Raw genomic sequence first — 25864 nt, forward strand, 5'->3', positions numbered from 1 at the left:
AGAACTTCCCTTCAGATAATTCCATGATAGGTTAGATTGTGCTAACTATGTTTTCTCAATTCATGATCGTATATGCTCTTATTAATATTGAATGATACAACACCAGCTCTGAATTTCTTCAGAATTGCTCCTGCTTCACTGCTGTAACATTGCAGTAAATGTGATGAAAACCTCATTTATATGTGATTGGGAGCAGCTCAAAGGAAACCTCTCTGCATTGATTTACTCCCTTGAAAGGGGACTGAGAGCACATCTGAATATAAAATGGGTTGAAGGGGTTAGAAACAGACAAAGATGATCAAAGATTTCACTACCACTCATTGCAGATCCAGCCTGGTTCTAGTCATACCTATGTCACCAGTGGAATGCAACAGTTCAAGGTTGAATAATGTTAAAAAAAAAATCTCTTGAGTTTTCTGATTGAGTGCCTTTGGGGGACCAGGGAAGGATTTGACAACTTTCTGTTCTTGGAAGTGCTATCAGTGGTTAGGAGTTAAATGAGGATGAGCACATGACAGCACAATTTACATATAGCCCACGGAGAAGATTAGCAGTGGATTTTAGCTGACTGATGTTGATTTAATCTCAGTAGCATCACATGAACACAGTATTAGTTATATTAGGTTACTGCAATAAGGCCAAAAACATCTTGAAAGAATAATGAGAACCATTTTACAATCCCATTGCCACTGCACCCAGGTATACATGACATGAGACTTTCATGCTAGTTTACACTTTGCAAATTATCTGTAAAATAAATTTCACAATAGTGAGATGTAGATGATCAAAGTAATATTCAGTCTTCCTGTGATTTATTTCAATATGTTTTATCTTATGTACATAGATACATTTCAGCAGAAGATGAACACACCTCTTAGTTTCTGATACTTAATTCCACTGTTTAATTTCCTTTGCTCTTTATGTACTGCAAAAGTCATGCTCAGCCAATCAGTTTTCCAGGCATAAAACAACACTTATTGCATCCTCAAAACTAAAACATTGAATTTTTAAAATCCTAATTAATGCAGCCACAATCATCTTTGTTAGCCAGGAAAAAAATTGCGGATTCCCCATGCCCAAGTGTAGAATTTCATAGAGTTTAGATAGGATAGGCATAATGAGAGAGGATGTACTGGAAGGACTGACATCCTTGAAGGTGGATAAATCACCAGGGCCAGATGGATTGTATCCCAGGCTGCTAAAGGAAGCCAAGGAGGAAAAGGTGGATGCGCTGAGGGTCATTTTACAACCATCTCGAGATACAGGCGAGGTACCAGAGCTAGGAGTTCTGCAAACATTGTACCAATATTTAAAAAGGATGTGAGGGATAGGCCAGAAAATTATAGGCTGGTCAGTCTGGCTTCAGTGGTGGGCAAATTAATGGAAACAGTTCTGAGGGATAGGATCAACTGTCACACAGAAAGGCACAGATTGATCAGGGATAGTCAGCATGGTTTTGTGAGGTGAAGGTCGTGTCTTACTAACTTAATAGAATTTTTTGAGGAAGTAACAAGGAGGATTGATGAGGGTAGTGTAGTGGATGTTGTCTATGTGGCTTTTAGTAAGGAACTTGACAAGGTCCCACATGGCAGACTGGTCAGAAAAGTAAAAGCCCATGGGATACAGGAGAAGGTGGCGAGTTGGATTCAAAATTGGCTCACTGGAAGGAAACAAAGGGTAATGGCTGATCGATGTTTTTGTGAATGGGAAACAGTTTCCAATGGTGTTCCACAGGGCTCAGGTGGTGGGTACCTTGCTGTTTGTCGTATATATTAATGATTTGGAGTTAAATGTAGGAGGTATGACAGGGAAATTTGCGGAAGACAAAAAATTGGCCATGTAGTTGATAATGAAGAGGAGAGCCGTTATCTCCAGAATTCTATCAATGGTTTGGTTGTATAGTCGGAAAAGTGGCAAATGGAATTCAATGCAGAGAAGTATGAGATGATGCATTTGAGAAGGGGGAACAAAGCAAGGGAATACTCAATAAATGATAATTATTGAGAGGGGTTGAGGAAGTGAGAGACCTTGGAGTGCATGTGCACAGATACCTGAAGGTGGCTGGAAAGGCAGATAAGGTGGTAAAGAAAGCATATAGAATGCTTTCCTTCATTGGACAAGGCAAAAGTAGGGATATAATGATGGAGCTGCAAAAAAAATGCTGGTTAGGCCACAGTTGGAATTTTGTGTACAGTTCTGGTCACTACCTTACAGGAAGGACATAATTGCTCTGCAGAGAGTGCAGAGGAGATTGACGACAATGTTGCCAGGGATTGAAAACTGCAGCTATTAAGAAAGATTGGATAGGCTAAGGTTGTTTTCCTTATTACAGGAGAGGCTGAAAGGTGGCCTAATTGACGTGTACAAAATTATGAGGGGCCTAGATAGGGTTTTTTGTTTTTTTATTCATTCGTGGGATGTGGGCTTCGCTGGCTGGGCCAGCATTTATTGCCCATCACTAGTAGCCCTTGAGAAGGTGATGGTGAACTGCCTTCTTGAACTGCTGCAGTCCATGTGGTGTAGGTACACCCACAGTGCTGTTAGGGAGGGAGTTCCAGGATTTTGACCCAGCAACAGTGAAGGAATGACGATATATTTCCAAGTCAGGATATTGTGTGACTTGGAGGGGAACTTCCAGGTGGTGGTGTTCCCATCTGTTTGCTGCTCTTGTCCTTCTAGGTGGTAATGGTCATAGGTTTGGAAGGTGCTGTCTAAGGGCCCTTTGTGATTGCAGTGCATCTTGTAGATGGTACACATTGCTGTTACTCTGCATTGTTGGTGAAGGGAGTGAATGTTTGCAAATGCGGTGCCAATCAAGCGAACTGCTTTGTCCTGGATGGTGTCAAGCTTCTTCAGTGTTGTTGAAGATGCACTCATCCAGGCAAGTGGGGAGTATTCCATCACACTCTGACCTGTGCCTTGTAGATAGTGGCCAGGCTCTGGGGAATCAGGAGGTGAGTTACTTGCCACAGGATTCCTAGCCTCTGACCTGACTGTAGCCACAGTATTTATATGGCTAGTCCAGTTCAGTTTCTAGTCAATGGTAACCCCTAGGATGTTGATGGTGGGGGAATCAGTGATGATAATGCCATTGAAAGTCACGGGATGATGGTTGGCTTCTCTCCTGTTGGAAATGGTCAATGCCTGGCACTTGTGTGGCATGAATGTTATTTGCCACTTGTCAGCCCAAGCCTGGATATTGTCCAGGGGCAGAATTTTCGGTTTGACGTGCTGATGTCTGCACGTAAGATGACACGCGGTGACATTGGGCGAGCGTCCTGTCGTCACTACGCATCATCACGATATTTTGTTGGGTGGCTTGCGCGATGAAGTCCGACGCACACCCACCATTAATTAACGGGCCACTTAAGGCCCTTTAGTGTTCAATTGACGCAGATTTTTTAGCGCCCGTGCGATCTTCAGGTCAGCGCATGAGCACAACGCGCAGGCGGGTTGGAGACATTTGTATTAACCTCATCTATGGGCGGGATAAGAGGGCTCAGTGGGGTTGTGAATCTACTCTGTGAAGTATTTATTTCTGAAAGATTTTGATACTTGGCCTGTGTGATCTGCAGTACTTCAGAACGCATCCCAGCTGCTTTCTCTAGACTCTTAACCTTCAGGTCAGCACTTTGCAGTGAGGAATCTTTTCCAGGCCTACAGGTTTCAGGAAGCCTTCCCTTAGCCTGGGAACGGGAGCTGATCTGTCCACTGGAGGCAGCTCCCCTGACAAGGAAAGGAGGGCTAGAAGGGGGAGGAGGCCAAGAGTGCACATTCAGCCTCCGGGGGAGCCACCTTTGGGAGGACAAGCACAGGCACAAGGGGTGCAGGGCCAAGAGGTAGCCCAAGGTGGAAGGGGCAGCAGAAGACGCCACTATCCTGCTGCCAGGATCTACAGGCAGCAAAGCAGCTACCTCAATATGTCTGAGGTGCAGTGCCGAAGGAGGCTCCGTCTCTCAAGGGAGACAGTCACCTCCATCTTTCAGATGATTGGCCCTGAGATCTCCGCTAACTGTCTGGGCAGACACCCCATGCCAGCGGCTCCAAAGGTCACAGCTGCCCTCTACTTCTATACCTCTGGCTCCTCCCAGGGCTCAGTGGGTGATCTTTGCGGTGTCTCCCAATCAGCTGTCCACACTTGTGTCAAGCAGGTTACAGACACTCTGTTCAGGCGGATATTGACCTTCATCCACTTCCGTTGGGACCAGGCAAGCCAGCCACAGTGAACCAGAGGTTTTGTGGCGATTGCTGGCTTCCCCCGTGTCCAAGATACAATAGACTGTACATATGTGGCCATCAAGGCGCCAGCAGGTGAGCCCGGTGCCTTCATCAACAGGAAGGGATTCCATTCCATGAACGTGCAGATAGTGTATGTTCACTGGATGGTGATTCTACAAGTCTGTGCAAGGTACCCAGGCAGCTCCCACAATGCCTACATCCTCAGGCACTCCCAGAGCACTCCCAGTGCTCCAGCCCAGCTTGATGGATGGCTGCTGGGTGACAAAGGCTATCCCCTCAGAAGGTGGCTCGTGACACCTCTCCGCCATCCAAGAACAGAAGCTGAGCAGCGGTACAATAGGAGCCACATCTCCACAAGGGCTGTGGTGGAGAGAACCATCGGTCTTCTCAAGATGCGCTTCCAATGCCTGGACCGCTGAGGGGATGCACTCCAGTACCCCCCATATCGTATGTAGGTGATACTGGTTGCATGCTGCACTCTCCACAATCTTACGCTGGAAAGGGGGGACACAGTGGATGATGAAGACGTTGACACAATGGCTGCGGCTGCACACGATGAGTCCAGCAGTGAATCCAAGGATGAGCAGACACAGTGAATGCTGTAGGGGTAGATGCTGACCCGGGACTACTCCAGGGAGGCAGGGACACCCAGGAGGCTTTAATCCAATGAACCTTCAGCTAGCACACCACAGATGGATCACCAGGACAAGCCTGGGCTGCCGCCTCGATACTCGAACCTAAGTGCAAAATCTGCCAGGTCAGCAGCACTAACTAAGGGCCTTGTAAATAAAGCTGAAAGTCCAACAAATCACTCATTACACTTTTGTCAACCATACGCAAGCAGAGGAAATGAGGCACGTTCAGCCATGGTCACACATCTGCATTTAATGTGTGAAGCAAAAAAACTTATCACAAAGAGAAAACAATAGTGTTAACAATCAAAAAGAAATCATAAGGACCTCATCTCAGGCCAACACAAAAGCACCAGTGAAAAACCCGTGGTGTGCCTAAGGCACCTTATGCTTTCGTTTCCGGGTGCTACGTCTTGGTACTGCCCCATTGCTCAGAGTGGCACCTGAGCCAGCCTGCTGACTTTGTTGTCCTGTTGGCCTTGATGACCTTGGCGGACGTCCTCTGGCCCATGGAGCCTGTGCTGGTCCTGCCTGGGAGGGAGCTGCCAGTTCCACGGCTGGCATCTCCCCAGTTGTCGCAGCCTCACCAGATACTATGGTCACTGGGAGAGGGACGGAGGAGCTGCTTCCCTCACCTGGAGCCACCTGAGAGGAGCAGTGATGACAGGCAGCTGCTGCACTGACGTCAGGTCGCTTTGGACCTCCCTGCTCACCATAGGTGGATGGGCAACAAGCTGGGAAGCTTGATGCCCACACCATTTCCCACATTGGCACTGACCAGCTAAGCTCATTGCCGATGTGAGGTCTTGTTGGTCAGAGTGCATCCCCAGGAAGCCCTGGCGGGTCTCCTGGAGTAGGGTCTCCACGAGAGTCGCCACTCCCACCATGGAGGACACCTGGGACTCAGACATGAGGCTCATTGCTTCGGTAAGCATTCACATAGACTCATCCAGCACGGAGACCATGCTAAGCTTATCCTCATGTATCTCCCCCAGACGCTCCTGCACACCCGGCCGCATTTCCTGCACCTGCTGCATCGGACAACTCCAGAGGCACATCAGGCACCGACTGAGCATGTGCCTGGTCCCCTGCAGTCCTCCAACTGCTGGCGCCATGGGCACTCTCTGTCTCTGCCAGCTCTTCCAGTGATTGTGAAGTGTCCTCACCACTGTGCCCCGGGACACTAGCCGATGTTCCAATGCCCACCAAGGTGCTAATATCTGCGCTGGTGCCTGCCTCACAGAAATGGTGTGACATTGATGAGACTTCAGATGTGAGAGGAGGCATCTGCTGCTCCTCCTCCCAACCGTGCTCTAATGATGCTGAAAAAGGACAGAGGATCAGTTAACGTGCAGACAATGAGAAAGTTCATCCCTGTCCCCCCTTGCTCATTATGCGCTCAACCTTCCATAAGCAATGGTTCAGCAATGTTGCAACAATAACTAACTTAACAATCATCAATGCTATGGCTGTTGGGAGGACAATGCTGACCTCACTGTTGAGCGTAAACCCCTGACCGTGGCACCCCAGCCTCACCAACACCAGTATATCTGGGCGCATGGCGCCTCTCCAGTTCAAGGACCTCCTGCTCGAAGCGGCTTAGTATGGAGAGCTGTGCCTGGTCACCTCCAGTCCTCACACATTCAGCCGTGTTCTGCGCATTCTTCTCCTGAAAAAGAGAGAAAACTATTGATCAGGGCAAATTACACATGGACTCTGTTCACGCACGACCCATCCCAACCAGAGTGGGACATATCAGGGCTCCAGAGCCCCCTCTCCCCGCTGCTGTCGATCACTCACACAAAGATGCTAGGCCTGCTCCCCACCCCCTCACTGCTCCCTTGGACACATGCTGCCTATGTCACATTAGAAACCACACGTTATATCCTTCCATAGCAAGGAGGCGCAAGCACATGCAGCATAGAGGGCAGCAGATGGGTCGTTGCCACACCACCTTGAGGCTCCCCTTCCACCATCTCATCACCCTGACTAGGACATGTCCTGGAGTTCTGAGTCTACGCCTAGGTGCAGCTCCTCCAGGTTGCCCCCAAACCAGTCATGTGGGACTCAGATCAACACATGCTGCGGGGGAAACTCATCTCCTCATGACCCACTCAGGCTGACCTCAGCATGGGCACCATCTGCTTGCCCACCCAGCAAAGGAAAATTGTCCTCAATGATTCAATGCAGTCACTACACTGAGACTTGGGGGGGGGGGGGGCATGGGTGCAGAGTGTAAGGCTACCTGCTGGGTTAAGTGACCAATGCCAACATGGTACTCACCCTGCCAGAGCAACAAATCATTGAAGCGCTTGCATCACTGGATCCAGGTGCGCTGGACCACATCGCGGGAGCTCACCACCCCCGCCACCTCCTCCAAGGCATGTTTCGTCATGTAGGGGGGGCCTCCTCCTCCCATCCTGGGGGACCAACACCTGCAGCCGTGCTGCCACCTCTGCGAGAAGGGCAGTAAGGAAGTCACCAGAAAAACGAGGGGTGCTGGCTGACCCCCAGCCTGGCCTGCTCACCCGAACCCCTCTGCTGCGACCTAGCACTGGCCATTGTGAGCAGCCTACAAAAAGCTGTAGGCCTTCTTTTAAACAGACTGCCGGGTCATCCACCCGCTGCCGCCCTCGCAGTCCCAATATCCACGGGAGTTGAGAAATACACTGAGCGGGCCTTAATTGGTGGCGTGGATCCGATCGCAGGTGGTGATCAGGTCCCGCCCGCGCTCCCGCTTTGCAGCCCCCCCCCCCCCCCCCGCCCCCCCCCCCCCCCCCCCCCCCCCGTCAAATGGAAAATTCTAGCCCAGGTTTTGCTGCATTCGGACATGGGCTGCTTCAGTACCTTAGGGGTCACAAATGGTGCTGAACATTGTGCAATCTTCAGGGAACATTCCCACTTCTGATCTTATGGAAGGAAGGTCACTGATGAAGCAGCTGAAGATGGTTGGGCCGAGGACACTACCCTGAGGAACTCCTGCAGTGATGTCCTGGAGCTGAGATGACTGACCTCCAACAACCACAAATATCTTCCTTTATGCTAGGTATGACTCCAGCCAGCAGAGAGTTTTCCCCCGGATTCCCATTGACTCCAGTTTTGTTGGAGCTCATTGATACCACACTCGGTCAAATGCTGCCTTGATGCCAAGGGCAGTCACTCTCACCTCACCTCGGGAGCTCAGCTCTTTTGTCCAGGTTTGAATCACGGCTGTAATGAGGTCAGGAGCTGAGTTGCCCTGGCAGAACCCATACTGGGCATCAGTGAGCAGGTTATTGCTAAGCAAGTGTTGCTTGGTAGCACTATCGATGACCCCTTCCATTACTTTATGATCGAGAGTAGACTGATGGGATGGTAATTGGCCAGATTGGATTTGTCCTGCTTTTTGAGTACAGGACATACCTGGACAAGTTTCCACATTGCTGGGTAAATGCCATTGTTGTAGCTGTATTGGAAAAGCTTGGCTAGGAGTACGGCAAGTTTTGAAGCACACGTCTTCAGTGCTATTGTCAGAATATTGTCAGGGTCCATAGACTTTGCAGTATCCAGTGCCTTCAGCCATTTCTTGAGATCACATGGAGTGAATCGAATTGGCTGAAGACTGGCAATTGTGATGCTGAGGACCTCCAGAGGAGGCTGAGATGGATCATCCACTCGGCACTTCTGGCTTTAGGTTTTTGCGAATTCTTCAGTCTCATCTTTTGCACTGCTGTGCTGGGCTCCTCCATCATTGAGGATGGGGATATTTGTGGAGCCTCCTCCCCCAGTGAGTTGTTTAATTGTCCACCACCATTCACAACTGGATGTGGCAGGACTGCAGAGCTTAGATTGGATCTGTTGGTTGTGGGATCGCTTAGCTCTGTCTATACCTGTTGCTTATGCTGTTTGGCACACAAGTAGTCCTGTGTTATAGCTTCACCAGGTTGACATCTCATTTTAGATATGCCTGGTGCTGCTCCTGGCATGTCCTCCTGCACTCTTCTTTGAACCGGGGTTGATCCCCTGGCCTGATGGTAATGGTAGACTGGGGGATATGCTGGGCCATGAGGTTACAGATTGTGTTTGAGTACAATTCTGCTGCTGATTATGGCCCACAGCACCTCATGGATGTCCAGTCTTGATCTGTTCAAAATCTATCCCGTTTAGCACGGTGGCAGTGCAGCACAACACGATGTCCTCAGTGTGAAGGCGGTACTTCGTCTCCACAATGACTGTGCTGTGGTCACTCTTACTGATACTGTCATGGACAGATGCATCTGCGGCAGGCAGGTTGGTGAGGATGAGGTTCAGGTATGTTTTTCCCTCTTGTTGGTTCCCTCACCACCTGCCACAGACCCAGTCTAGCAGCTATGTCCTTTAGGACTCGGCCAGCTTGATCAGTAGTGGCACTACCGAGCCACTCTTGGTGATAGACATTGAAGTCCCCCAACCAGAGAACATTCTACACCCTTGCCACCCTCAGTGCTTCCTCCAAGTAATGTTCAATATGGAGAAGCACTGATTCATCAGCTGAGGGAGCATGTTACGTGGTAATCAGCAAGAGGTATCCTTGCCCATGTTTGACCTGATGCCATGAGACTTCATGGGGTCCAGAGTCGATGTTGAAGACTCCCAGGGCAACTCACTCCTGACTGTATACCCACTGTGCCGCCACCTCTGTTGGATCTGTCCTGCAGATGAGACAGGACACACCCAAGGGATGTTGATGGTGGAGTCTGGGACATTATCTGTAAGGTATGATTTTGGGAGGATGACTATGTCAGGCTGTTGCTTCACTAGTCTGTGAGACAGCTCTCCCAATTTTAGCACTAGCCCCCAGCTGTTAGTTATGAGGACTTTGCAGGGTTGACATTTGCTGGTGTCTTTTCTAATGCCTTGGTCGATCCATCTGGTTTCATTTCTTTTTTGTGACTTTGTAGTGGTTTGATACAACTCAGCAGCTTGCTAGGCCAGTTCAGAGGGCATTTAAGAGTCAACCACATTGCTATAGGCCAGACCACATAAGGACAACAGATTTCCTTCCCTATAGGGGAGGAAAGAAAGACACTAAAGAGCATTAGTGAACCAGATGGGTCTTTACAACAATCAACTTTTAACTAGACTTCTATTGAATTCTCATTCCACCAACTGTCATGGCTGGATTTGAACCCAGGTGCCCCAGAGCATTATCCTGGGTCTCTGGACTACTAGTCCAGCAACAATACCACTACACCATCACCTCCCACTGTGGCCTGGTAGACAGGAAAGACCTGCTTCCCCTAGCTGAGGGGTCAATTACCAGGGGGGTACAGACTTAAGGTGATTGGTAGAAGGATTAGAGGGGACATGAGGAAAAGCTTTTTCACCTGGAGGGTGGTGAGCGCCTGGAACTCACGGCCTAAATTGGTGGTCGAGGCTGAAATGCTCAACTTATGATCTCGGAATCTGCACCTGAAATGTTGTAACCTGCAAGGCTACGAACCTAGTGCTGGAAAGTGGGATTAAAAATGAGTGGCTAACTTCTTTTTTCTCTTATTATGGCTGGTGCAGATGCAATGGGCTGAATGGCCTCTTTCTGCGCTGTAACTTTTTTATGGCTCTTTCCGTGCATACTTGTAGCACAATCTTTTATCAACTGGAGGAAACATGGTAACAGAAATGCAGCAGTGCTGTACATGAAGTATTGCGTAGGCTATAAGAGGTGAGAATGGGGAGAGATGGACAGCAGGCAGCTGAATCACCAGTGCCTGTTATATTAACCAATGTCTCAATTACCCCAAACCTCATTGAAATGGTTGCTAAGCCAACATTACAGTTTGCCAGAAAAATTGCTTAGAGAATTTATAGTATTTATCACTCTCAGAATTTGATTTGTTTTTAAAAATATTAGAAGCCTTTTCATGCAAGGATGCAGGTGATGGGGTTAAAGTACCTAACAGAATGGATTCTGTCTGTGATTAATTACTGCCTTAATATCATTTTGGAACATATTCTTCTTTAGTGTCCAGCATATAATACAGAAGTACTGTTCCTTTCTGTTCTTTGGGAACTGAACAAAGTAAGTGCCATTAAGGGGATAATTTATGTGAGATTTTGACATTAATAACAAAGCCACAAAAAATACATGTTGAATTTGACGGTGTATTGCAGTCAAACTTGGCTTATCTGTATTCATTCGGAAAAAATGATGTTGGCACAGTTAAAATTCTATGGATCATACTGATAATGTAAGCTTTCAGCAAGGTCAATTAAGGTGTTTAATCCCCTTGTTATTTAAATTTTGCTGCACCTTTATTTTCCTGAGGGTCTATCCTTGTTTCAAAACTGGTCAGGCTAGTCCCTCTTTTGGCAGGAATTTCCATACCCCTGGCTCTTGTTTGCTGCGATCATGTAATGGACTAGAAGTACAGAACAACCAGTCTCAGGCACAAGCAGCCTTCAGACTCTCATTAGCTGAGCTGGCATCACCCTGATTAGGATCAAGATGCTAAAAGTGAGTTCTAATAAAGCAGAAATGATTTTAAGTTAGTACCCAAGGTCAAACTGTAAAGCAGAGAACATGTTTTGAATATAAAAACACCTGGTCACAGTGAAGAGATCTGACTGTGCACCAGGTAACGTTGCAGGAGAAAGAGGTCTATCATCCTGTGGAAGCACTGGGTGGAATTCTCCCAAAATGAAACAAAGAGCGGTGGAAGGCGGCTTTGGCAGTGCCCAGCCCACCATCCGTAATAGCAGCAACTCGTGCCCGATTCTGTGCCTGGAGCCTCATTAGTTATGCAGAGCGGTGTTTTGCTCCGAATCACTTGGAGCGTCGGGAGCTGGTTCGTCTGCTTGCTGTCAGCTGGCAGATTTGAAGGTCCGGCCGCCATATTTAAACACCAGCCCAACACCTAATCTCAACCTCTCCAGCCCACCAGAGATGTCTGCAGCCCATAAGAGAAAGACCGAGAGCCTCAGGACCAAGTCTGCACCCTGCTTCACCAACCAGGCCCTTCAGGCCTTGGTCAGAGGGGTGCAGGGACAACGGCATGCACTCTACTCCATGGATGGCTGCAGGAGGGGTACAGCTGTAGATGAGGCTCGGGCTCACTTTCTGGGGAACAGCTCACTGACACGTTCCCACAGCATTCGGAGGCAGGGACAGCCCAGGTCTCCGACACTCGCAGGGCTGCTGGCGACCAGCCACCCACTCGGTCCAAGTCAGATGATGAGCCTCTGGAAGTGGCTGCCAAATCTATGCTGGAGATGCAACAACAGACAGCGGAACATCAGTCAGATATTCAACAGTCACTCAGCAGGCTAGAGTGAAAGATGAAGGAGCCTGCCTGCATCCCGTCTGATATCGTGGCTCCGACATGCGAGTACCTCGAGGTCACATGGGAAGGCAAGGTCTCCACTATGGAGACCTTAGTCCAGCAGGTCTTGCCGGATTTGTGCTCGGCCCTGCGCTCCACACAACCTGGTGGGCACCGTCAGGATGTAGGTGACATGGGGACGAGACACCTTGATCTTCCTCTGGGTGTACCATCTCCTGCAGGAGTCAGGGCGGGGCCTTCAGACACCCACTGGAAGAGTCAGCGTCTGCTGGACACCCCGGGGGCCTCCTGTTACGGCACTCCAAGAGTGCGCAGCCGCTCACAGCCCCCTCTGCCTGTGACCCCATCCACTCCAGCTTCTCAGACCACCGAAGGAGCTTCTGCCCCTGACCAGTTGACTCTTATCAGGCTGGAGCCCTCCAGGCCTCAGGCCACCTCTCACCCTCTTTCTCAAGGAACATCATTGAGTGAGGGCAGCTCATCAGCGTTGATAATCTAGCGGTATTTGTGTCCCCTCAGTGGTAGTGGTGAAGAAAAGACATGCATGGGAGGAGGAGATCCCTAGGCATGTCCACATCTTAGTCAGTGCAGTGTTAGCGTCATTCGATGGCAACGAAGGCTTCAAGTATTCTCTCACATCATTCTTGTTCCTAAGAGGACTCAGTTCTCAGAGTGAGCTCACTCACAGGGCCCCACAGACCAGAGCAAAGTTTGTGGCCTGGTGATTCATGAGGCAAGTGTGAATGCGAGACTCATTCTTACTGCAAGTGGTTCGAGCTGGATATCATTGGCAGGAATTTCCTTGGGAGTTTTCCCATCCCTCTGCAGTACCTTCAGTGGATAACCAGCGGAAAGACTGTTCACGTGTCAATCCGGAGCTTGCCTCAATCTTGCACTGCAGCTCAGCTGGCCAACTAGGAGAGCCACTGAGGAAACTCATGGTGTAAATCACAATCTCATTCAGCTAATGAGGGAAAACATACCAAGAACAATGCAAATAATAAGAGCATCTCACACTAACCCTATTCCTTCAGGGGATATGGGTGTCACAGGCAAGGCCAACAGTTGTTGCCCATTGCCAACTGACCTTAAAGTGGCCTTGCTCAGCCATTTCAGAGAGAAGTTAAGAGCCAACCACATTGCCATGGGTCTGGAGTTACATGTAGGCCAGACCAGGTAAGGACAGTAGATTTCCAGATAGGTTTTTACCAACAAACAATGATGGTTTCATTGTCACCTTTACTGGAACTAGCTTTATATTCCAGATTTGTTTTTAATTAATAGCTGCCATGGTGAAATTTGAATCCATCTTCCCAGATCATTAACCTGGGTTACTAGGGTAATGACATTACCATTATGCCACCATGATCCCTTATAGGGAGCATGCTTACTTTTTCCCGGCAGCCTTCTGGTCCTGACTGGCGCTGGGCTAGGGATTAGCAATTGTTCCCTCTCCAGCTCCACCTGGATAATGGACACCCCATGGTTCTGATTTTCCCTATCCCTCTGCATTCACAGAAAGTGTAAGCTTGTCCCTCTGAAGAGTTCACCCTTCAGTGATCTGCCAGTGGGCTTGTCAATAAAAGCAGCTCCTCTGTTGGGGCATGGGTCTGTAGATACCAATTACTGCTATTCAAAATGACTGGGATGGATCAACTGACTCTGATTGCCTCAATTTGAGGTAAGGTAGAATCATGTTGAGGTGTCGGGAGTCTTGCCTATCGACTGGAGAGCTGGTGAGAGACCCACGCTGCCTCTTTTCGAGAAGGCGTGCCGAACCACAAGCCAATCAGGCAGTGGTAAGGCCAGCAATGGGTTTTCCCCTGGAATGAAGACCCCAGAGGGTTGGAAGTCTTGCCCAGCGAGAGCTGCTGGCCAATCAGAGGCCGTCAGCCCTTGTGTTCAGCAGCACCACTGTAGATGCCATGACCACTGCAGGAAGGACAGGCACTGGAGTCCCAGGATCACTGAGCGACCCAGGCCCCAGGTAAATAATGTACAGGGCGCTTTGTGGTGTTGGGAACAGTGGGCGAGGGGTGCATGTGGATTGACAGCAAGGGCAGGGGAGCTGGCTCTCAGCAGGCCCCTTTCAACTTCCCAATGGTCCAGTCCAGGTACTGAGTGCCTTTGACCGAAGGACCCTTCCCTTCCGCCCCCAGGAGGTGACAAGCTGGCCACACGGTTTTAGCTGCCATGCATACCACATGGTGAGAGGCCCACCTGCAACTGGGTCAATCCCGTGGTGGTGGAATAAGGCCCTTAGGTGGTCATTCGTTGGGGATCAATTGGCAGTGGGATGGGAAGGTTGACCATAGGCGTTCCCACCAAGAACTTAATTCTGGCAGAGGCGGGAAGGCAGTGGGGTTGTGGTACACCACCATCACACCTAATTAAATGCCCTTCCCGCCTCCAAGTTCGCCACCAGCGAGAGCAAGATTCCATCTGTAAGACATTCTACTAAATTTCTCACCTCCCATACCTGCAAGCTGTGGGGGATTTTTAACCATGTGTACAAATTAACATAAAACGCAATACTTGAACACAACTCATTGACTAATTTTTTCCGTTGAGAAAATAAATCATGATGAAAACTTGTCTTGAGACAATGACAGGAATGAAAGTTTTCTATTCATAAGCCCTGTCTCAAACAATGAAAACATTTCACGTGAAACTGTGGCACATTACAATAAACAATGGCTCACAGTTTATAATGCATCTAGCCAGCAATTTTTCAGTAGACAAACTGTACTTACATTGGCTCTGATTCATCAGGTAAAGAGCAATTCTGCACTATCGCAACATTGAGGTGAATTAATTTTTGATAAGATTTGTTGAGGATGGAATTTTGCCAGAAAACTAAAATTTTCTGCTTCTCTTCAAATTTACTACACAATTTCAGTTTGGCATTTTATCCTGAGCTCTCCCTCAGTATTGCATTATTGTGAGCCCAGACCATGAGTTCAACTCTGGGATAAAGCAAGTATCACTTGCAATTCAACATAAGGAAAATATTTAATCAGTGCAGTTCAATAATTCATTCATTACAAAATAAAGGTACGCTATAAGATTGTGAAAGACATTGCCAAGGAGTACACATAAACGAACTGCAGAATTAAATCAAAATAAAGCAAGGAATTCTCGATCATTATAGAAAGGTATTATTGAAGTCTTATATGTGAAACTTTTGATTGGAATGAAGTGTTTTAATGAAACATTTTTGATAAGATGGGATAACATGCAGATGCTTTGAATTTTCCATGGTGTTTGAGAAACCCTCAAAGTATTTCTTCTAGAAGTATTGAAGTGCTTTGTGCGAATGGCAATGAGGAATGTGCAAGTTTGTTCTATTTTCTCTTGTAATGGCAGTAATGAGTACATTCAGAGTAGCAAGACAATGGAAGAAAACTGAGGACATATTTCCCGCCAAATGTGTTCCTCTCGACAGAGATGAAAGAATTTCTGAATTACTTGGGGAGGCTGGGTGGGGAAGTAGAATCAGCAAGACAAAAGATCTCAGCATACAGTCCATATTCAGAGCTTGTTACGGCGAGCATTAAAAAAAAGGTTCAGCATAGCTTAGAGAAAGGTCTGTGGCAAAGCAGATGATCTCATCGTGCTTCGATTGTGTTGCTACATTGATTGAGACTATGCTAAATCTTGTCAAGTGACTGCCACCCAGACTGTAGCTCCATTTAAAATCTGCTGCTGTTATTCAAGCCATGTTATGCAAGTGATAATAGAAAGGGGCATGGAGACAGGGAAGTATATGGGGAAAGAATGTCTTCAAAGAGATGCAGTGAATAAAGACTTCATGGATAAGTATGGGAGCCAGGGTGATGAGGACAGCTGGAGAAGGACAATATGAGCACTGAACGGATGTGTGTCTGACATTGAATCTTTAGCTGAAGAGGAATTTACAGTCTAAAGTTTAAAAGCCTTCACAAGATGTTAAAATAACAGAGGGAACTGGCAGTTGCTTTCTATCTGAACAGTATAATTAGACAATTTGTGTATGTCGGGGAAGATGTGCAATGAGACATATTCAGACTGGTTAAGCCAGCTTAGTAATATTTTAAAACCCGTAATCAAGGTAAATAAAAGATTGTTAATAGAAGACAAATGAATGTGATCATACTTGGCTGAACAATATTACGTGTATTGCACAGATAGTTGGAAGACTCTGAGCTTCAGAATATTGTTCCAGGTTTTTTGATTAACAAATAAATAACCAAGTGACCATCTCTAAAAGATTTCACCTCAACCTGACAAATTTCACCTCAAACTCTGACAAAATTCACCTCAAACTCTGACAAAATTCACCATGATCAGCACAAAATAAATCATTCGTTAAAGAAAATTATTTGCTTGGAAAATTAAGGAAGTTCTCCTACTTTCCCATTGTAACTTCAGTGGGAGGCTGGACTGGAGAAATGGTGAACATGGGCGTTATCAGTCATTTACTCCATGGGCAGAATTTTCTGCCTGTCGGGTGGGCGGAGCTGGAGTGGGCGGGTCCAGCGCATTTCCCGATTCCCGTGGATAGCGGGAGTGTGCAGGCGGCGGACGTGCACAGGCCGCTGGGTCCAATCGCAATCCGCAGTCTGTTTAAAGGAAGGCCTGGCAGCTTCCTGTAGGCTGCTCACAATGGCCGCTTCCAGGTCACACCTCAAGGGGTCGGCTGAGCAGGGCACGCTGGATGGAAGGGCAGAGGAGCAGGGCAGGCTGCAGAGTCTGCCACAGGAGCAGGGCAGGCTGCAGGGTAGGCCAGTGGGGGGCCAATGCACCCCTCGTTTTTCTGATGACTGCCTTACTGCCCTCCTTGAGGAGGTGGCAGCACGGCAGGAGGTGTTGGTCCCCCAGGATGGGAGGAGGAGGCCCCCCCACATGACCAAATGTGCCTGGGAGGAGGTGGCGGAGATGGTGAGCTCCTGTGACGTGGTACGGTGCACCTGGATCCAGTGCTGCAAGCGCTTCAATGATTTGTTGCGCTCTGGAAGGGCATATATCATGTTGGCATTGGGCATTTAACTTAGCAGGTAGGCTAGGCCTTTGAGGCCAATCCCCCCCCCAAGTCTCACTGTTGTGACTGCATTGAATCATGTTGGCATTTTTCTTACGCTGGGTGGGCAAGCAGATAGTGCCTATGCTTACATCAGCCTGAGTGGTTCATGAGGAGATGAATTCTCCCCGCACCATGTGTTGCTCTTAGTCACACATGACTAGCCTGGGGGCAACCTGTAGGAGATGCAGCTAGGTGCACACTCAGAACTCCAACACATGTCCTATTCACGGTGATGAGATTGTGGAAAGGGAGCCTCAAGGTGTTGTGGCCAAGAACCATCTGTTGCCCTCAACACTGCACGTAGTTGTGCCTCCTTGCTATGGCATTAAAAACCGTGTGTTTCCTAAAGTGATATACGCAGAATGTGTCCCAGGTGGCTGTTGGGGTTGGGAGCAGGCGTACTATCTTTGTGTGACTGATCAGCAGTAGCAGGGAGAGGAGGCACTGGAGGCCTGATATGGGCCACTGTGGTTGGGGTGCAGCGTGCGCATGCAGAGTCCATGTGCAAATTGCCTCAATGAATGGTCTTCTCTGCTTTTCAGGAGAAGAATGCTCACAATTCGTCCGAACGTTCAAGGACTGGAGCGGCCAGGTCCAACTGCTGATGTTAAGCCGCTTCGAACAGGAGGCCCTGGAGCTTGAGAGGCGCCATGGGCCCAGGTCAACTGGTGTCAGTGAGCCTGGGGTGGAACAGCCAGGTATTTGAGTCCAACAGTGAGATCTGCAATGTCCTCCCAACATCCACAGCACTGATGACTGTTTGATTTGTTATTGTTGCAACATTGCTCGATTACAGAGTGATAGAGTCAGAGGTGTGGATCATAGAAACAGGCCCTTCGGCCCTTCGAGGATGCATACATCAAACACCTTCCAAAGTCACCTCATCCCATTTCCCAGCACTATGCCCATGGCCTTGTATGCCATGGCATCGCAACTGCACATCCAAATACTTATTACATGTTAGGAGGGTTTCTGCATCCGCCACCCTTTCAGGCAGCGCGTTCCACGTTCCCAACACACTCTGTGTGCAAAAGTTGCACATCACATCACCTGTCAACCTCATGTTCCTTACCTTAAATCTATGCCACCAGGTTACACATCCCTGCACAAAGGGGAAAGTTCCTGTCTGTCAACCCTATCTATGCTCCTCATAATGTTATAAACCTCAATAATGTCACCCCTCAATCTCCTCTGTCCCAGGGGAAATAACCCCAGTCTATGCTATGTCTCCTCATAAGTCAAACTCTCCAGCCCAGCCAGCATCCTGGTCAATGACCTCTGCCCTCTCTCCACTCCAATCACATCCCTCCCGTGAAGCACATTTCACAACTGCACACAGAACTATAGCTGTGGACTAGGCAGCGTTTTCTACACTTGGAACATTACCTCCCTGTTCCTATATTCTATTCCCCAGCTAATAAAGGCAAGTATGGAATTTACCTCCTTAAACACCTTCTGTACCTGTCCCGCTACCTTACCGAGCCTGTCAACATGCACAGCAAGGTCCCTCTGATCCTCCTTACTTTCCACGGTCCTACCATTCATCGTGTATTCCCGTGCCTTGTTTGACCTGACCAAGTGCATGACCTCACACTTAGCCACATAACATTCCATGTGGCATTCCTTAGGCCATCTGACCAGCCCATCTATATCTGCCTGTAACGTAAGGGTATCCTCCTCACTACTTAACACCCCACCAATGTTCGTCTCCATAGGTTCTGGGAGGTTGAGTGTATAATGAGCCAGGGGAAAGGGATGAAGTGTGTCACAGTGTGCACGCTAACTGATCCAATGTCCTTGCTGTTCATTTCAGCATCATCAGAACATGGCCACCAGGAGGAACTACAGATGCCCCCTCTCACACCTGAGGGCCCTCAAGTGTCACCTGCGTCACACCATTTCTGCGAGGCAGGCGCCAGCACAGATACTAGCATCTCGATGGGCATTGCAACATCGGCTAGTGTCCTGGGGCACAGTGGAGAGGGCACTTCACAATCGCTGGAGGAGCTGGCAGAGATAGAGTGTGCCAATGGCGCCAGCGGTCAGAATACTACAGGAGGCCAGGCACATGCTCAGTCGGTGCCTGATGATGTGCCTCTGGAGTCGTCCGCGATGCAGCAGCTGCAGGAAATGCGGCCGGATGTGCGGGAGCATCTGAGAATGATACATGAGGCTATGCTTGGCTTGGTGTCTGTGGTGGAGGAATCCACACAGAGCATCACTGATGCAATGAGCCTCACAGCAGAGTGACATGCTTCCTCCATGGGGGGAATGGCGATTCTTGCGGAGAGGCACCTCCAGGAGAACAAGTAGGTTCTCCTGGGGTTACACTCGGACCTGCAAGCCCTCACAGCGCCAGTGGCCACAGCTGGTCAGTGCCAGTGTGGGAGATGGCCTGGGCTTCAAGCTTCCCAACTCATTGCCCGTCCATCGACAGTGAGCTGGGAGGTCCAGGGCAACCTCACATTGGTGCAGCAGCTGCCTGTCGTACCTGTGGGCTCTCATGGCGCTCCGGATGAGGGCATCAGCTGCTTCGCCCCTCTCCCAGTGACCGCTACATCGGGTGAGGCTGCGATGACTGGGGAGATGCCAGCTGTGGAACTGGCAGATACCTCCCAGGTGGGGCCAGAACTGGCTCCAAGGGCCAGAGGATGACCACTAAAGTCATCGAGGCCAACAGGACAACAGAGTCAGCAGGCTGTCTCCGATGCCACTCCCAGCGAGGGGGCAGCACCAAGGTGTAGCACCCGAAAACGTAAACATAAGACACCTTAGGTACACCACGGGTTTCTCACCGGTGCTTTTGTATTTGGCCCAAGATTAGGTTCTTATAATTTTTTTCTGTTTCATTAACGTTTTGTTTTGAATTTCTGAGAACATCTGATGTGTAAAATAAAAATCAGATGTGTTACCATGGCTGAGGGTGGCATCTTTGTTCTGCATTTGTATGTTTTGGATAAATGTCATGAGTGTTTGTTTGGACATTGAAGTTTATGTCCAAAGCCCTTAGTTGCAGCTGATGATCTGGCAGATTTAGCACTTAGGTGCCAAGTATGGAAGTGCCAGGCAAGGCTGGTCCTCCTGATCCACTTGTGTGGAGCTAGCTGAAGGTTCGTTGGATTATAGTCTCCCAGATGTCCCTGCCTCCTTGGTGTAGTCCCAGGTCAGCGTTTAGCCCCTCTGCATTCCCCTGTGCTTCCTCATCCTCAGAATCACTGCTGGACTCATCGTGTGCAGCTGCATCCACTGCGTCAATCTCTTCATCATCCACTGTGTCCCCCCTTTCCAGCGCAAGATTGTGAAGAGTGCAGCATGCAACCACTATCACCGAGACACGATCTGGTGGGTACTGGAGTGCGGTCCAGGCATTGGAAGCGCATCTTGAGAAGACCAATGGTTCTCTCCACCACAGCCCTTGTGGAGGTGTGGCTCCTATTGTACCGCTGCTCAGCTTCTGTTCTTGGATGGCAGAGAGGCGTCATGAGCCACTTTCTGAGGGGATAGCCCTTGTCACCCAGCAGCCATCCATCAAGCTGGGTCGGAGCACTGAAGAGCCCCGGCACCTGGGAGTGTCTGAGGATGTAGGCATCGTGGGAGCTGCCTGGGTACCTTGCACAGATTTGTAGAATCTGCATCCTGTGATCACACACTATCTGCACGTTCATGGAGTGGAAGCCCTTCCTGTTGACGAAGGCACTGGGCTCACCTGCTGGCACCTTGATGGCCAAATGTGTACAGTCTATTGTATCCTGGACACGGGGGAAGCCAGCAATGGCTGCGAAGCCTCTGGCTTGTTCTGTCTGGCTTGCCTGGTCCCAACGGAAGTGGATGAAGGTCAATGCCCGTCTGAACAGAGCGTCTGTAACCTGCTTGACACAAGTGTGGACAGCTGATTGGGAGACACCGCAAAGATCACTCACCGACCCCTGGGAGGAGCCAGAGGCATAGAAGTTGAGGACAACTGTGACCTTCAGAACCGCTAGGATGGGGTGTCCACCCATACAGTTAGGAGAGATCTCAGGGCCAATCATCTGATAGATATAGTTGACAGTCTCCCTTGAGAGATGGAGCCTCCTTCGGCACTGCACCTCAGTCATACTAAGGTAGTTGCTTCACCGCCTGTAAACCCTGGCAGCAGGATAGTGGCGTCTTCTGAGGCCTCTTCCACCTTGGACAACCTCTTGGCCATGTGCCCCTTATGCCTGCCAAAGGTGTCTCCCCTGGAAGCTGAATGTGCACTCCTGGCATCCTCCTCATTCTAGCCTTCACTTCCTCCACAGAGGAGCTGCCTCCAGTGGACAAGTCAGAACCCATACCCAGGCTAAGGGGAGGCCTCCCGAAAGCTGCAGGCCCGGAAAAGATTACTGACTGCAGAGTGCTGACCTGAAGGTTCAAAGTACACAGAAAGCTGCTGGAATTCGTTCTGAACTGCTGCAGATCACACAGGCAAGTTTAAAATACTTTCTCCAATAAATACTCCACAAAGCAGATTGACGACCCCACTGAGTCCTCATATGCTGTCCATGGATGAGGTTAAATCAAAAGTCTCTTACCTGCCTGCCCATTGTGCCCAATGCACTGACCCAAAGATCACACGGGTGCCTGAAAATCACCATTGATTTACGATGTAAGGGCTTTAACCAGCCCGTTAATTAATGGCGAGCATGTGTCAAACTCCAGTGAAATATTGCGATGGTGCGGGGGTGACGTCAGGACCCTCGCACCACGTCTCCAGCCATCATTTTACGCGCTGACCCGTGCGAGACCCACCCCCCACATGTCAAAGAGAAAATTCTGCCCCATTTCCCTCGGATTTCTATTGGTTTCTTGCTGCAGTTATGATAAGAGCCGGGAGAACATTTCAGGAATTTGGTGTGGTCAGAATTAACTTTTTGGCTTTTGTGCTACTTTGTAGCTTGTGGGGAAAGGACGCCAGAAGGAATGGCAGCTTGCGCCTGTTTAATATGAAAAGAATTAGTATGTTTACTGCTACTCCTGACAGTTCACAACATGGCTACTTAATTTAAAGGATAAAACTATACAAAAACCCTCAACGTGTAATTGCATTCGCCAGAAAGCACTATGGAGCAAAACTGTAACTACCTCACAAAAAGGTTATCAGGATTTTTTTTTGAATAAAGATGTTTTTAAAAGGATTGAAGTTTAATGGGGATTGGGCAAGGTAAAAAGAAAGAAGTTATTTCTGCTGGTTGGGAGTCTAGGGCTGAGATTTTCCAGCCCAGTTGTGGTGGGACCCGCCCCAGGACACTCGCCGGCCCAGCGAAAAGTTCATTGACTTTTTGTGGGACCAGATGATCCAGGCGGTGAGCAGGGGTGGAAAATCTCACCCAAGCTCTAAGGGGCAGAGTTTCAAAATTAGAGCCAAACCTTTCGGGTGCAAATTTATGGAATACTAAACACCCAAACACCCTAATACTAGACCCCCCCCCCAAGTCTTCACCCAAATACTTACAATAATATTTACATCTTACCCCTTCTGCCCAAGTCTCTAACTTTACAGATTCAGATGGTCTGGAGGCTTTACAACTCTTCCAGGTCTTGTTCTTTTCACGTTTGGAGGAGTGGCAGTCTCAACTGCTTTGGGTTGACTTTGTTGGTCTGGAGTTGAACTTGTGGTGCTTGGTGTTTCAAATACTTGGGTGTTAACGTATGTTTGCTTCTTGCGCTCCTTAGTGTTGTATTTTTCTTTGTCAACAATCTATCTTCCTTGGTCGGATGCCAGGGACTTATCCCTCTCCTTCTGGAGGGAATGTTTGCTCAGTTCATTCATAGAGCGGACTCAGGTTTTCTTCCTCAATGGAGTCCGCCATGTTCTTCCTGGAGGTTGAAGGTTTACCTCCTTTATGTTTGTATGTTCCTCATCCTTGAGCTCAACCTGCACTCTGGCTTCTAATGCTGCACTCTGTTTCTTCATGTGCACATGTGCCTCCTTGAGTTTTATCTTGGTGAGTTGGTGGTCACTTCTCTCCTTCTCCAGAATTGACCTCATGTTGTGCAGTGAGTTTGAAGCTCCACCTTCGTTGCCATAGTTTTTCCTGGTTCTATGACAACAACTGTTTGATTCTGAAGTTCAGGCTCAACCTTCTGTTGCTGCCCCTTCTCCTCTGTACCTTCTGTTTTCAGTATGTTGGTACTCATCTAGAGGTTTTGCTGGTCTGAGCAAAGAAAAGTATTTTCTGCCATCTCCTTTGTAGATGGAATAACTGCTTCTGCAATGAGTGAGGTCAATTTGGAACCGAAGTCCCAGTCAAGATCACCAGTACTGGTGGACCTTTCAGGAATCTCCAAATCAGTGTAGTTGATTATAGTGGTTGTTGTGACATCTGCCGTTTTGGGGAGATTGAGGGCAACTCTGCTCAGAAAGTGTTGGTTGCAGATGACATACCGAATATCAATTATTTGCTTGTGCCTTACTGGAGGGGTGCTTGAATCATGTCTACGACCAGTAGTTGAATTCCTCCAGGACCATGCAGTGGTGTGTCTGTTGTCTGTAGCCGGAGGTCTTTTAGCCACAGTTCCTGATCCAACAGGGCCATCACACTGGCTCGTGTGTCTAATTTGAAATTTGTGAGGTGGCCATTTACAGATATGTCAACATTCCAAAATGTGAATCTGGGATCCTAATTTCTCTCAAGAAGCATTTTTGGAATTCTTCTTGGTGTGGCTCATCTACCTCATGGACTCATGTGGGATCCTTTGCACGTCTCAAGGTTTTGGACTTACACATCTTTCTAAAGTGTCCTAGGCAGTTGCAGTGGAGTCATTGCAGTGATAGTTGGATACTGCTGGTGCCTACGAGATCTTTTGACACCACAGGAGTGACGTGGTTTGCCACTATCTTGTGTTTTGCTTGGGTACTGCTTTCCCTGCCCTGGAGTCTCCTTGCCACCTTGTTGCTTTATGAGCTGGACTGTTGGGGTTGCTCTGTAATATGGTTTAACTTCACCTCACAAAATGGATCAATTTTGCCGGTGGACTTCTGGTTGTCTGATGATTTGGATGGCTTTTTCCAAAGTCAGATCTTCTTCAGATTGGATTACATCCAAAAAAAAACTACTGTCAACTGCTCCCACTACTATTTCATCTCTTATGAGCTCTGGCTTGAGGTCACTATAGTCATAACCTTCAGCCAATCTGTATAACTCAGTTCCCTGGACTTTTGGAAACAGTTGTTAAATTTTTCTCACTTCAAAATATTATTGCTTCTTAGGTCAAAGTAGGTGTCAAAGGACTTGATGATCTCTTCTAAGTTATCAGAAGATTCATTCATTCCTTGACTGGCAATTTTGTCATTGGCTATTGGACCTACTGAGTACATTAGCGTTTTCGCTTGTTCAACATCTGTTTTCTCATTCAAGCCTGATGCTATCATATATCTTAAAAATCTTCTCCATAATGCCCAATTTAGTGTCTGGTCTGGCCCTTCCATCTTCCTTAATTGGTCTGGCAGTATTGATTTATCATCCATGGTTGTTTTCAGCAAAGTGCAGTACAGCTTTAATTTTAATTTTTTCTTGTTTAAATGGTGCTGCAGTAATTGTGCTTCTTTTTTCTTCCCCTGCTTTTTGGGATTTGGTGGGCTCCTGTTGCAGTTACAGAGCCATTTTAAACTGCAGCGATTTTGCAGAAAATCTTTTGAATGAATCATTTTGGCCAGGTAGTTATTTCCCTGAGCTTGAAGAATCAAACTGAAGTGTATTTTTTGCTCCCAATTCTCTTTAACTTTTTCTTTCCATTTGTGCATGGCCGCCACATGTGATGGTGCTGACTCTAGATCTGGGCTGCAATGTTCTTTAAGCCGGGATGATTATTGCGCTGAATGTAAAAGCTTATTTCAGCCTTTTTTTGGGAGTTTGCTCGCCCTTTTGTGATCTGGCTAAGTTCTTTGACTCTGCTTTTGATCGGGTTTTGTGACAGACCTCCACATGCTCGGGTGGAGTCCTTTTATGCTGCACAATGGTTCTTTCTTCTGCCTTTCAGCTTCTTAGATGATCTTCAGCAGTGTATTCCAGATCTTCAAGTTAGGCGCACTTCTCTCAGGTAAGACTGCAGTTTCACTATTTCTTCATCCTTAGGGATTTTGGGGTCCTTCACCTGCTGCCACCATGTTGTAAAGTTTTATGTTGTCTCATGAAGAGGTCTAGAGGCTTTGTATGGTTGAACAAAAACTGTTTATTCATTACACAGAATTATACACATACATACAGGATACAGTCCTGATTAGGTACTACCTTCATGCTGACTTCTACCAGACTCACTCCTCCACTCTACTACTCCCGTGTGACTCTCTGCATCATAATATGGGTGGTAATGTTTGCCCAGTCACACATTAAGCCTTACAGTCCAGAACACCCTAATACTACAGAGACAAGGATTTGTTTTTACCACAGAAAATTGTTATTATCAGGAACACCCTGCCTGAGAGGATGATGGAAGCAGATTCAATAGTGACTTTCAAAAGGGCATTGCCCTAAAAGCATAAAAAGGGGAATTTTGCAAGGCTTTGGGGAAAGAATAGAGGAGTGAACCTATCAGTAATTGATTAGCTCTTTCAAAGAGTCAGCATGGGCACAAAAATCATAGAATTGATTTTCAAATTGGCTGCATAAAAT

Source organism: Carcharodon carcharias, chromosome 15 (assembly GCF_017639515.1).
Source record: "Carcharodon carcharias isolate sCarCar2 chromosome 15, sCarCar2.pri, whole genome shotgun sequence".
In the NCBI taxonomy this organism is placed as follows: domain Eukaryota; kingdom Metazoa; phylum Chordata; class Chondrichthyes; order Lamniformes; family Lamnidae; genus Carcharodon; species Carcharodon carcharias.